Source organism: Borostomias antarcticus, assembly GCF_949987555.1.
Source record: "Borostomias antarcticus genome assembly, chromosome: 2".
In the NCBI taxonomy this organism is placed as follows: domain Eukaryota; kingdom Metazoa; phylum Chordata; class Actinopteri; order Stomiiformes; family Stomiidae; genus Borostomias; species Borostomias antarcticus.
The window spans coordinates 23,021,269-23,034,967 of NC_140235.1; positions in this window are offsets into that span (position 1 = coordinate 23,021,269).

Below are 13,699 nucleotides of genomic sequence, written 5' to 3' on the forward strand. Positions count from 1 at the left end.
ATAAAAAAATATTTCTTGTACCTCCTATATTCATTAGGTTCCGATTGTAGAAGAAATTAAACTACTGTGCAGGAAAGTCATCTCTTCTTTTGACCATCTCAACGTGCTAAATTTACTTTGGGAAATATTGGTGTGAGGCGTTATGAAACAGATTAACGATCTACGTTTAAAGTAGGCCCCACACTCCCAAATGCCCACTCTGCGCATGTGTGTACTCATGATACTGTGTGGTGAGACAACCCTCCTCTGGGACTGGGGAAGTAACTATGCAAATCAGGTGAAACCGTCATCATGAACCCTTTTCTCAAAGAGCAGGTCCCTCGTTTGCGCATGTTTAAACTAAGACTATACTTTCAGGGATCATTTCTATAGTTCTTGACTTGAGGAATGTGTTTCTAAAGTGTTTGGTCTCGCTACCCACGATGATGAGTTGTGATGTTCCCTTCTGGGCGTGAAACGGGCTTTGAGTAATGACTTGAGTCATATGCTCATTGTCATTGATGACCGTTCTTTACTTTCTTGGACAGTATTGAGGAAGGGAATGTGTTCAGAGTGGGTAGCCTATATTCCTTTTTGATGTTGGAAAAATTTCAAATCTGACGAATGTATTTGTTGTCCCTCTATCACAAAATGTGTTGATAGGTGTTAGAGAAGTTATTTTCTACTTTAGATAAAAAAATATTTCTTGTACCTCCTATATTCATTAGGTTCCGATTGTAGAAGAAATTAAACTACTGTGCAGGAAAGTCATCTCTTCTTTTGACCATCTCAACGTGCTAAATTTACTTTGGGAAATATTGGTGTGAGGCGTTATGAAACAGATTAACGATCTACGTTTAAAGTAGGCCCCACACTCCCAAATGCCCACTCTGTGCATGTGTGTTGAGACGATACTGTGTGGTGAGACAACCCCCCTCTGGGACTGGGGAAGTAACTATGCAAATCAGGTGAAACCGTCATCATGAACCCTTTTCTCAAAGAGCAGGTCCCTCGTTTGCGCATGTTCAAACTAAGACTATACTTTCAGGGATCATTTCTATAGTTCTTGACTTGAGGAATGTGTTTCTAAAGTGTTTGGTCTCGCTACCCATGATGATGAGTTGTGCTGTTCCCTTCTGGGTGTGAAACGGGCTTTGAGTAATGACTTGAGTCATATGCTCATTGTCATTGATGACCGTTCTTTACTTTCTTGGACAGTATTGAGGAAGGGAATGTGTTCAGAGTGGGTAGCCTATATTCCTTTTTTATGTTGGAAAAATTTCAAATCTGACGAATGTATTTGTTGTCCCTCTATCACAAAATGTGTTGATAGGTGTTAGAGAAGTTATTTTCTACTTTAGATAAAAAAATATTTCTTGTACCTCCTATATTCATTAGGTTCCGATTGTAGAAGAAATTAAACTACTGTGCAGGAAAGTCATCTCTTCTTTTGACCATCTCAACGTGCTAAATTTACTTTGGGAAATATTGGTGTGAGGCGTTATGAAACAGATTAACGATCTACGTTTAAAGTAGGCCCCACACTCCCAAATGCCCACTCTGCGCATGTGTGTTGAGACGATACTGTGTGGTGAGACAACCCCCCTCTGGGACTGGGGAAGTAACTATGCAAATCAGGTGAAACCGTCATCATGAACCCTTTTCTCAAAGAGCAGGTTCCTCGTTTGCGCATGTTCAAACTAAGACTATACTTTCAGGGATCCTTTCTATAGTTCTTGACTTGAGGAATGTGTTTCTAAAGTGTTTGGTCTCGCTACCCACGATGATGAGTTGTGATGTTCCCTTCTGGGCGTGAAACGGGCTTTGAGTAATGACTTGAGTCATATGCTCATTGTCATTGATGACCGTTCTTTACTTTCTTGGACAGTATTGAGGAAGGGAATGTGTTCAGAGTGGGTAGCCTATATTCCTTTTTGATGTTGGAAAAATTTCAAATCTGACGAATGTATTTGTTGTCCCTCTATCACAAAATGTGTTGATAGGTGTTTGAGAAGTTATTTTCTACTTTAGATAAAAAAATATTTCTTGTACCTCCTATATTCATTAGGTTCCGATTGTAGAAGAAATTAAACTACTGTGCAGGAAAGTCATCTCTTCTTTTGACCATCTCAACGTGCTAAATTTACTTTGGGAAATATTGGTGTGAGGCGTTATGAAACAGATTAACGATCTACGTTTAAAGTAGGCCCCACACTCCCAAATGCCCACTCTGCGCATGTGTGTTGAGACGATACTGTGTGGTGAGACAACCCCCCTCTGGGACTGGGGAAGTAACTATGCAAATCAGGTGAAACCGTCATCATGAACCCTTTTCTCAAAGAGCAGGTCCCTCGTTTGCGCATGTTCAAACTAAGACTATACTTTCAGGGATCATTTCTATAGTTCTTGACTTGAGGAATGTGTTTCTAAAGTGTTTGGTCTCGCTACCCATGATGATGAGTTGTGATGTTCCCTTCTGGGTGTGAAACGGGCTTTGAGTAATGACTTGAGTCATATGCTCATTGTCATTGATGACCGTTCTTTACTTTCTTGGACAGTATTGAGGAAGGGAATGTGTTCAGAGTGGGTAGCCTATATTCCTGTTTGATGTTGGAAAACTTTCAAATCTGACGAATGTATTTGTTGTCCCTCTATCACAAAATGTGTTGATAGGTGTTTGAGAAGTTATTTTCTACTTTAGATAAAAAAATATTTCTTGTACCTCCTATATTCATTAGGTTCCGATTGTAGAAGAAATTAAACTACTGTGCAGGAAAGTCATCTCTTCTTTTGACCATCTCAACGTGCTAAATTTACTTTGGGAAATATTGGTGTGAGGCGTTATGAAACAGATTAACGATCTACGTTTAAAGTAGGCCCCACACTCCCAAATGCCCACTCTGCGCATGTGTGTACTCATGATACTGTGTGGTGAGACAACCCTCCTCTGGGACTGGGGAAGTAACTATGCAAATCAGGTGAAACCGTCATCATGAACCCTTTTCTCAAAGAGCAGGTCCCTCGTTTGCGCATGTTTAAACTAAGACTATACTTTCAGGGATCATTTCTATAGTTCTTGACTTGAGGAATGTGTTTCTAAAGTGTTTGGTCTCGCTACCCACGATGATGAGTTGTGATGTTCCCTTCTGGGCGTGAAACGGGCTTTGAGTAATGACTTGAGTCATATGCTCATTGTCATTGATGACCGTTCTTTACTTTCTTGGACAGTATTGAGGAAGGGAATGTGTTCAGAGTGGGTAGCCTATATTCCTTTTTGATGTTGGAAAAATTTCAAATCTGACGAATGTATTTGTTGTCCCTCTATCACAAAATGTGTTGATAGGTGTTAGAGAAGTTATTTTCTACTTTAGATAAAAAAATATTTCTTGTACCTCCTATATTCATTAGGTTCCGATTGTAGAAGAAATTAAACTACTGTGCAGGAAAGTCATCTCTTCTTTTGACCATCTCAACGTGCTAAATTTACTTTGGGAAATATTGGTGTGAGGCGTTATGAAACAGATTAACGATCTACGTTTAAAGTAGGCCCCACACTCCCAAATGCCCACTCTGCGCATGTGTGTTGAGACGATACTGTGTGGTGAGACAACCCCCCTCTGGGACTGGGGAAGTAACTATGCAAATCAGGTGAAACCGTCATCATGAACCCTTTTCTCAAAGAGCAGGTCCCTCGTTTGCGCATGTTCAAACTAAGACTATTCTTTCAGGGATCATTTCTATAGTTCTTGACTTGAGGAATGTGTTTCTAAAGTGTTTGGTCTTGCTACCCACAATGATGAGTTGTGATGTTCCTTTCTGGGTGTGAAACGGGCTTTGAGTAATGACTTGAGTCATATGCTCATTGTCATTGATGACCGTTCTTTACTTTCTTGGACAGTATTGAGGAAGGGAATGTGTTCAGAGTGGGAAGCCTATATTTCTGTTTGATGTTGGAAAACTTTCAAATCTGACGAATGTATTTGTTGTCCATCTATCAGAAAATGTGTTGATAGGTGTTTGAGAAGTTATTTTTTACTTTAGATAAAAAAATATTTCTTGTACCTCCTATATTCATTAGGTTCCGATTGTAGAAGAAATTAAACTACTGTGCAGGAAAGTCATCTCTTCTTTTGACCATCTCAACGTGCTAAATTTACTTTGGGAAATATTGGTGTGAGGCGTTATGAAACAGATTAACGATCTACGTTTAAAGTAGGCCCCACACTCCCAAATGCCCACTCTGCGCATGTGTGTACTCATGATACTGTGTGGTGAGACAACCCTCCTCTGGGACTGGGGAAGTAACTATGCAAATCAGGTGAAACCGTCATCATGAACCCTTTTCTCAAAGAGCAGGTCCCTCGTTTGCGCATGTTTAAACTAAGACTATACTTTCAGGGATCATTTCTATAGTTCTTGACTTGAGGAATGTGTTTCTAAAGTGTTTGGTCTCGCTACCCACGATGATGAGTTGTGATGTTCCCTTCTGGGCGTGAAACGGGCTTTGAGTAATGACTTGAGTCATATGCTCATTGTCATTGATGACCGTTCTTTACTTTCTTGGACAGTATTGAGGAAGGGAATGTGTTCAGAGTGGGTAGCCTATATTCCTTTTTGATGTTGGAAAAATTTCAAATCTGACGAATGTATTTGTTGTCCCTCTATCACAAAATGTGTTGATAGGTGTTTGAGAAGTTATTTTCTACTTTAGATAAAAAAATATTTCTTGTACCTCCTATATTCATTAGGTTCCGATTGTAGAAGAAATTAAACTACTGTGCAGGAAAGTCATCTCTTCTTTTGACCATCTCAACATGCTAAATTTACTTTGGGAAATATTGGTGTGAGGCGTTATGAAACAGATTAACGATCTACGTTTAAAGTAGGCCCCACACTCCCAAATGCCCACTCTGCGCATGTGTGTTGAGACGATACTGTGTGGTGAGACAACCCCCCTCTGGGACTGGGGAAGTAACTATGCAAATCAGGTGAAACCGTCATCATGAACCCTTTTCTCAAAGAGCAGGTCCCTCGTTTGCGCATGTTCAAACTAAGACTATACTTTCAGGGATCATTTCTATAGTTCTTGACTTGAGGAATGTGTTTCTAAAGTGTTTGGTCTCGCTACCCATGATGATGAGTTGTGATGTTCCCTTCTGGGTGTGAAACGGGCTTTGAGTAATGACTTGAGTCATATGCTCATTGTCATTGATGACCGTTCTTTACTTTCTTGGACAGTATTGAGGAAGGGAATGTGTTCAGAGTGGGTAGCCTATATTCCTGTTTGATGTTGGAAAACTTTCAAATCTGACGAATGTATTTGTTGTCCCTCTATCACAAAATGTGTTGATAGGTGTTTGAGAAGTTATTTTCTACTTTAGATAAAAAAAATATTTCTTGTACCTCCTATATTCATTAGGTTCCGATTGTAGAAGAAATTAAACTACTGTGCAGGAAAGTCATCTCTTCTTTTGACCATCTCAACGTGCTAAATTTACTTTGGGAAATATTGGTGTGAGGCGTTATGAAACAGATTAACGATCTACGTTTAAAGTAGGCCCCACACTCCCAAATGCCCACTCTGCGCATGTGTGTACTCATGATACTGTGTGGTGAGACAACCCTCCTCTGGGACTGGGGAAGTAACTATGCAAATCAGGTGAAACCGTCATCATGAACCCTTTTCTCAAAGAGCAGGTCCCTCGTTTGCGCATGTTTAAACTAAGACTATACTTTCAGGGATCATTTCTATAGTTCTTGACTTGAGGAATGTGTTTCTAAAGTGTTTGGTCTCGCTACCCACGATGATGAGTTGTGATGTTCCCTTCTGGGCGTGAAACGGGCTTTGAGTAATGACTTGAGTCATATGCTCATTGTCATTGATGACCGTTCTTTACTTTCTTGGACAGTATTGAGGAAGGGAATGTGTTCAGAGTGGGTAGCCTATATTCCTTTTTGATGTTGGAAAAATTTCAAATCTGACGAATGTATTTGTTGTCCCTCTATCACAAAATGTGTTGATAGGTGTTAGAGAAGTTATTTTCTACTTTAGATAAAAAAATATTTCTTGTACCTCCTATATTCATTAGGTTCCGATTGTAGAAGAAATTAAACTACTGTGCAGGAAAGTCATCTCTTCTTTTGACCATCTCAACGTGCTAAATTTACTTTGGGAAATATTGGTGTGAGGCGTTATGAAACAGATTAACGATCTACGTTTAAAGTAGGCCCCACACTCCCAAATGCCCACTCTGCGCATGTGTGTTGAGACGATACTGTGTGGTGAGACAACCCCCCTCTGGGACTGGGGAAGTAACTATGCAAATCAGGTGAAACCGTCATCATGAACCCTTTTCTCAAAGAGCAGGTCCCTCGTTTGCGCATGTTCAAACTAAGACTATTCTTTCAGGGATCATTTCTATAGTTCTTGACTTGAGGAATGTGTTTCTAAAGTGTTTGGTCTTGCTACCCACAATGATGAGTTGTGATGTTCCTTTCTGGGCGTGAAACGGGCTTTGAGTAATGACTTGAGTCATATGCTCATTGTCATTGATGACCGTTCTTTACTTTCTTGGACAGTATTGAGGAAGGGAATGTGTTTAGAGTGGGAAGCCTATATTTCTGTTTGATGTTGGAAAACTTTCAAATCTGACGAATGTATTTGTTGTCCATCTATCAGAAAATGTGTTGATAGGTGTTTGAGAAGTTATTTTTTACTTTAGATAAAAAAATATTTCTTGTACCTCCTATATTCATTAGGTTCCGATTGTAGAAGAAATTAAACTACTGTGCAGGAAAGTCATCTCTTCTTTTGACCATCTCAACGTGCTAAATTTACTTTGGGAAATATTGGTGTGAGGCGTTATGAAACAGATTAACGATCTACGTTTAAAGTAGGCCCCACACTCCCAAATGCCCACTCTGCGCATGTGTGTACTCATGATACTGTGTGGTGAGACAACCCTCCTCTGGGACTGGGGAAGTAACTATGCAAATCAGGTGAAACCGTCATCATGAACCCTTTTCTCAAAGAGCAGGTCCCTCGTTTGCGCATGTTTAAACTAAGACTATACTTTCAGGGATCATTTCTATAGTTCTTGACTTGAGGAATGTGTTTCTAAAGTGTTTGGTCTCGCTACCCACGATGATGAGTTGTGATGTTCCCTTCTGGGCGTGAAACGGGCTTTGAGTAATGACTTGAGTCATATGCTCATTGTCATTGATGACCGTTCTTTACTTTCTTGGACAGTATTGAGGAAGGGAATGTGTTCAGAGTGGGTAGCCTATATTCCTTTTTGATGTTGGAAAAATTTCAAATCTGACGAATGTATTTGTTGTCCCTCTATCACAAAATGTGTTGATAGGTGTTAGAGAAGTTATTTTCTACTTTAGATAAAAAAATATTTCTTGTACCTCCTATATTCATTAGGTTCCGATTGTAGAAGAAATTAAACTACTGTGCAGGAAAGTCATCTCTTCTTTTGACCATCTCAACGTGCTAAATTTACTTTGGGAAATATTGGTGTGAGGCGTTATGAAACAGATTAACGATCTACGTTTAAAGTAGGCCCCACACTCCCAAATGCCCACTCTGTGCATGTGTGTTGAGACGATACTGTGTGGTGAGACAACCCCCCTCTGGGACTGGGGAAGTAACTATGCAAATCAGGTGAAACCGTCATCATGAACCCTTTTCTCAAAGAGCAGGTCCCTCGTTTGCGCATGTTCAAACTAAGACTATACTTTCAGGGATCATTTCTATAGTTCTTGACTTGAGGAATGTGTTTCTAAAGTGTTTGGTCTCGCTACCCATGATGATGAGTTGTGCTGTTCCCTTCTGGGTGTGAAACGGGCTTTGAGTAATGACTTGAGTCATATGCTCATTGTCATTGATGACCGTTCTTTACTTTCTTGGACAGTATTGAGGAAGGGAATGTGTTCAGAGTGGGTAGCCTATATTCCTTTTTTATGTTGGAAAAATTTCAAATCTGACGAATGTATTTGTTGTCCCTCTATCACAAAATGTGTTGATAGGTGTTAGAGAAGTTATTTTCTACTTTAGATAAAAAAATATTTCTTGTACCTCCTATATTCATTAGGTTCCGATTGTAGAAGAAATTAAACTACTGTAGAGGAAAGTCATCTCTTCTTTTGACCATCTCAACGTGCTAAATTTACTTTGGGAAATATTGGTGTGAGGCGTTATGAAACAGATTAACGATCTACGTTTAAAGTAGGCCCCACACTCCCAAATGCCCACTCTGCGCATGTGTGTTGAGACGATACTGTGTGGTGAGACAACCCCCCTCTGGGACTGGGGAAGTAACTATGCAAATCAGGTGAAACCGTCATCATGAACCCTTTTCTCAAAGAGCAGGTTCCTCGTTTGCGCATGTTCAAACTAAGACTATACTTTCAGGGATCCTTTCTATAGTTCTTGACTTGAGGAATGTGTTTCTAAAGTGTTTGGTCTCGCTACCCACGATGATGAGTTGTGATGTTACTTTCTGGGCGTGAAACGGGCTTTGAGTAATGACTTGAGTCATATGCTCATTGTCATTGATGACCGTTCTTTACTTTCTTGGACAGTATTGAGGAAGGGAATGTGTTCAGAGTGGGTAGCCTATATTCCTTTTTGATGTTGGAAAAATTTCAAATCTGACGAATGTATTTGTTGTCCCTCTATCACAAAATGTGTTGATAGGTGTTTGAGAAGTTATTTTCTACTTTAGATAAAAAAATATTTCTTGTACCTCCTATATTCATTAGGTTCCGATTGTAGAAGAAATTAAACTACTGTGCAGGAAAGTCATCTCTTCTTTTGACCATCTCAACGTGCTAAATTTACTTTGGGAAATATTGGTGTGAGGCGTTATGAAACAGATTAACGATCTACGTTTAAAGTAGGCCCCACACTCCCAAATGCCCACTCTGCGCATGTGTGTACTCATGATACTGTGTGGTGAGACAACCCTCCTCTGGGACTGGGGAAGTAACTATGCAAATCAGGTGAAACCGTCATCATGAACCCTTTTCTCAAAGAGCAGGTCCCTCGTTTGCGCATGTTTAAACTAAGACTATACTTTCAGGGATCATTTCTATAGTTCTTGACTTGAGGAATGTGTTTCTAAAGTGTTTGGTCTCGCTACCCACGATGATGAGTTGTGATGTTCCCTTCTGGGCGTGAAACGGGCTTTGAGTAATGACTTGAGTCATATGCTCATTGTCATTGATGACCGTTCTTTACTTTCTTGGACAGTATTGAGGAAGGGAATGTGTTCAGAGTGGGTAGCCTATATTCCTTTTTTATGTTGGAAAAATTTCAAATCTGACGAATGTATTTGTTGTCCCTCTATCACAAAATGTGTTGATAGGTGTTAGAGAAGTTATTTTCTACTTTAGATAAAAAAATATTTCTTGTACCTCCTATATTCATTAGGTTCCGATTGTAGAAGAAATTAAACTACTGTGCAGGAAAGTCATCTCTTCTTTTGACCATCTCAACGTGCTAAATTTACTTTGGGAAATATTGGTGTGAGGCGTTATGAAACAGATTAACGATCTACGTTTAAAGTAGGCCCCACACTCCCAAATGCTCACTCTGCGCATGTGTGTTGAGACGATACTGTGTGGTGAGACAACCCTCCTCTGGGACTGGGGAAGTAACTATGCAAATCAGGTGAAACCGTCATCATGAACCCTTTTCTCAAAGAGCAGGTCCCTCGTTTGCGCATGTTTAAACTAAGACTATACTTTCAGGGATCATTTCTATAGTTCTTGACTTGAGGAATGTGTTTCTAAAGTGTTTGGTCTCGCTACCCACGATGATGAGTTGTGATGTTCCCTTCTGGGCGTGAAACGGGCTTTGAGTAATGACTTGAGTCATATGCTCATTGTCATTGATGACCGTTCTTTACTTTCTTGGACAGTATTGAGGAAGGGAATGTGTTCAGAGTGGGTAGCCTATATTCCTTTTTTATGTTGGAAAAATTTCAAATCTGACGAATGTATTTGTTGTCCCTCTATCACAAAATGTGTTGATAGGTGTTAGAGAAGTTATTTTCTACTTTAGATAAAAAAATATTTCTTGTACCTCCTATATTCATTAGGTTCCGATTGTAGAAGAAATTAAACTACTGTGCAGGAAAGTCATCTCTTCTTTTGACCATCTCAACGTGCTAAATTTACTTTGGGAAATATTGGTGTGAGGCGTTATGAAACAGATTAACGATCTACGTTTAAAGTAGGCCCCACACTCCCAAATGCCCACTCTGCGCATGTGTGTTGAGACGATACTGTGTGGTGAGACAACCCCCCTCTGGGACTGGGGAAGTAACTATGCAAATCAGGTGAAACCGTCATCATGAACCCTTTTCTCAAAGAGCAGGTCCCTCGTTTGCGCATGTTCAAACTAAGACTATTCTTTCAGGGATCATTTCTATAGTTCTTGACTTGAGGAATGTGTTTCTAAAGTGTTTGGTCTTGCTACCCACAATGATGAGTTGTGATGTTCCTTTCTGGGCGTGAAACGGGCTTTGAGTAATGACTTGAGTCATATGCTCATTGTCATTGATGACCGTTCTTTACTTTCTTGGACAGTATTGAGGAAGGGAATGTGTTCAGAGTGGGAAGCCTATATTTCTGTTTGATGTTGGAAAACTTTCAAATCTGACAAATGTATTTGTTGTCCATCTATCAGAAAATGTGTTGATAGGTGTTTGAGAAGTTATTTTTTACTTTAGATAAAAAAATATTTCTTGTACCTCCTATATTCATTAGGTTCCGATTGTAGAAGAAATTAAACTACTGTGCAGGAAAGTCATCTCTTCTTTTGACCATCTCAACGTGCTAAATTTACTTTGGGAAATATTGGTGTGAGGCGTTATGAAACAGATTAACGATCTACGTTTAAAGTAGGCCCCACACTCCCAAATGCCCACTCTGCGCATGTGTGTACTCATGATACTGTGTGGTGAGACAACCCTCCTCTGGGACTGGGGAAGTAACTATGCAAATCAGGTGAAACCGTCATCATGAACCCTTTTCTCAAAGAGCAGGTCCCTCGTTTGCGCATGTTTAAACTAAGACTATACTTTCAGGGATCATTTCTATAGTTCTTGACTTGAGGAATGTGTTTCTAAAGTGTTTGGTCTCGCTACCCACGATGATGAGTTGTGATGTTCCCTTCTGGGCGTGAAACGGGCTTTGAGTAATGACTTGAGTCATATGCTCATTGTCATTGATGACCGTTCTTTACTTTCTTGGACAGTATTGAGGAAGGGAATGTGTTCAGAGTGGGTAGCCTATATTCCTTTTTGATGTTGGAAAAATTTCAAATCTGACGAATGTATTTGTTGTCCCTCTATCACAAAATGTGTTGATAGGTGTTTGAGAAGTTATTTTCTACTTTAGATAAAAAAATATTTCTTGTACCTCCTATATTCATTAGGTTCCGATTGTAGAAGAAATTAAACTACTGTGCAGGAAAGTCATCTCTTCTTTTGACCATCTCAACGTGCTAAATTTACTTTGGGAAATATTGGTGTGAGGCGTTATGAAACAGATTAACGATCTACGTTTAAAGTAGGCCCCACACTCCCAAATGCCCACTCTGCGCATGTGTGTTGAGACGATACTGTGTGGTGAGACAACCCCCCTCTGGGACTGGGGAAGTAACTATGCAAATCAGGTGAAACCGTCATCATGAACCCTTTTCTCAAAGAGCAGGTTCCTCGTTTGCGCATGTTCAAACTAAGACTATACTTTCAGGGATCCTTTCTATAGTTCTTGACTTGAGGAATGTGTTTCTAAAGTGTTTGGTCTCGCTACCCACGATGATGAGTTGTGATGTTCCCTTCTGGGCGTGAAACGGGCTTTGAGTAATGACTTGAGTCATATGCTCATTGTCATTGATGACCGTTCTTTACTTTCTTGGACAGTATTGAGGAAGGGAATGTGTTCAGAGTGGGTAGCCTATATTCCTTTTTGATGTTGGAAAAATTTCAAATCTGACGAATGTATTTATTGTCCCTCTATCACAAAATGTGTTGATAGGTGTTTGAGAAGTTATTTTCTACTTTAGATAAAAAAATATTTCTTGTACCTCCTATATTCATTAGGTTCCGATTGTAGAAGAAATTAAACTACTGTGCAGGAAAGTCATCTCTTCTTTTGACCATCTCAACGTGCTAAATTTACTTTGGGAAATATTGGTGTGAGGCGTTATGAAACAGATTAACGATCTACGTTTAAAGTAGGCCCCACACTCCCAAATGCCCACTCTGCGCATGTGTGTTGAGACGATACTGTGTGGTGAGACAACCCTCCTCTGGGACTGGGGAAGTAACTATGCAAATCAGGTGAAACCGTCATCATGAACCCTTTTCTCAAAGAGCAGGTCCCTCGTTTGCGCATGTTTAAACTAAGACTATACTTTCAGGGATCATTTCTATAGTTCTTGACTTGAGGAATGTGTTTCTAAAGTGTTTGGTCTCGCTACCCACGATGATGAGTTGTGATGTTCCCTTCTGGGCGTGAAACGGGCTTTGAGTAATGACTTGAGTCATATGCTCATTGTCATTGATGACCGTTCTTTACTTTCTTGGACAGTATTGAGGAAGGGAATGTGTTCAGAGTGGGTAGCCTATATTCCTTTTTTATGTTGGAAAAATTTCAAATCTGACGAATGTATTTGTTGTCCCTCTATCACAAAATGTGTTGATAGGTGTTAGAGAAGTTATTTTCTACTTTAGATAAAAAAATATTTCTTGTACCTCCTATATTCATTAGGTTCCGATTGTAGAAGAAATTAAACTACTGTGCAGGAAAGTCATCTCTTCTTTTGACCATCTCAACGTGCTAAATTTACTTTGGGAAATATTGGTGTGAGGCGTTATGAAACAGATTAACGATCTACGTTTAAAGTAGGCCCCACACTCCCAAATGCCCACTCTGCGCATGTGTGTTGAGACGATACTGTGTGGTGAGACAACCCCCCTCTGGGACTGGGGAAGTAACTATGCAAATCAGGTGAAACCGTCATCATGAACCCTTTTCTCAAAGAGCAGGTCCCTCGTTTGCGCATGTTCAAACTAAGACTATTCTTTCAGGGATCATTTCTATAGTTCTTGACTTGAGGAATGTGTTTCTAAAGTGTTTGGTCTTGCTACCCACAATGATGAGTTGTGATGTTCCTTTCTGGGCGTGAAACGGGCTTTGAGTAATGACTTGAGTCATATGCTCATTGTCATTGATGACCGTTCTTTACTTTCTTGGACAGTATTGAGGAAGGGAATGTGTTCAGAGTGGGAAGCATATATTTCTGTTTGATGTTGGAAAACTTTCAAATCTGACAAATGTATTTGTTGTCCATCTATCAGAAAATGTGTTGATAGGTGTTTGAGAAGTTATTTTTTACTTTAGATAAAAAAATATTTCTTGTACCTCCTATATTCATTAGGTTCCGATTGTAGAAGAAATTAAACTACTGTGCAGGAAAGTCATCTCTTCTTTTGACCATCTCAACGTGCTAAATTTACTTTGGGAAATATTGGTGTGAGGCGTTATGAAACAGATTAACGATCTACGTTTAAAGTAGGCCCCACACTCCCAAATGCCCACTCTGCGCATGTGTGTACTCATGATACTGTGTGGTGAGACAACCCTCCTCTGGGACTGGGGAAGTAACTATGCAAATCAGGTGAAACCGTCATCATGAACC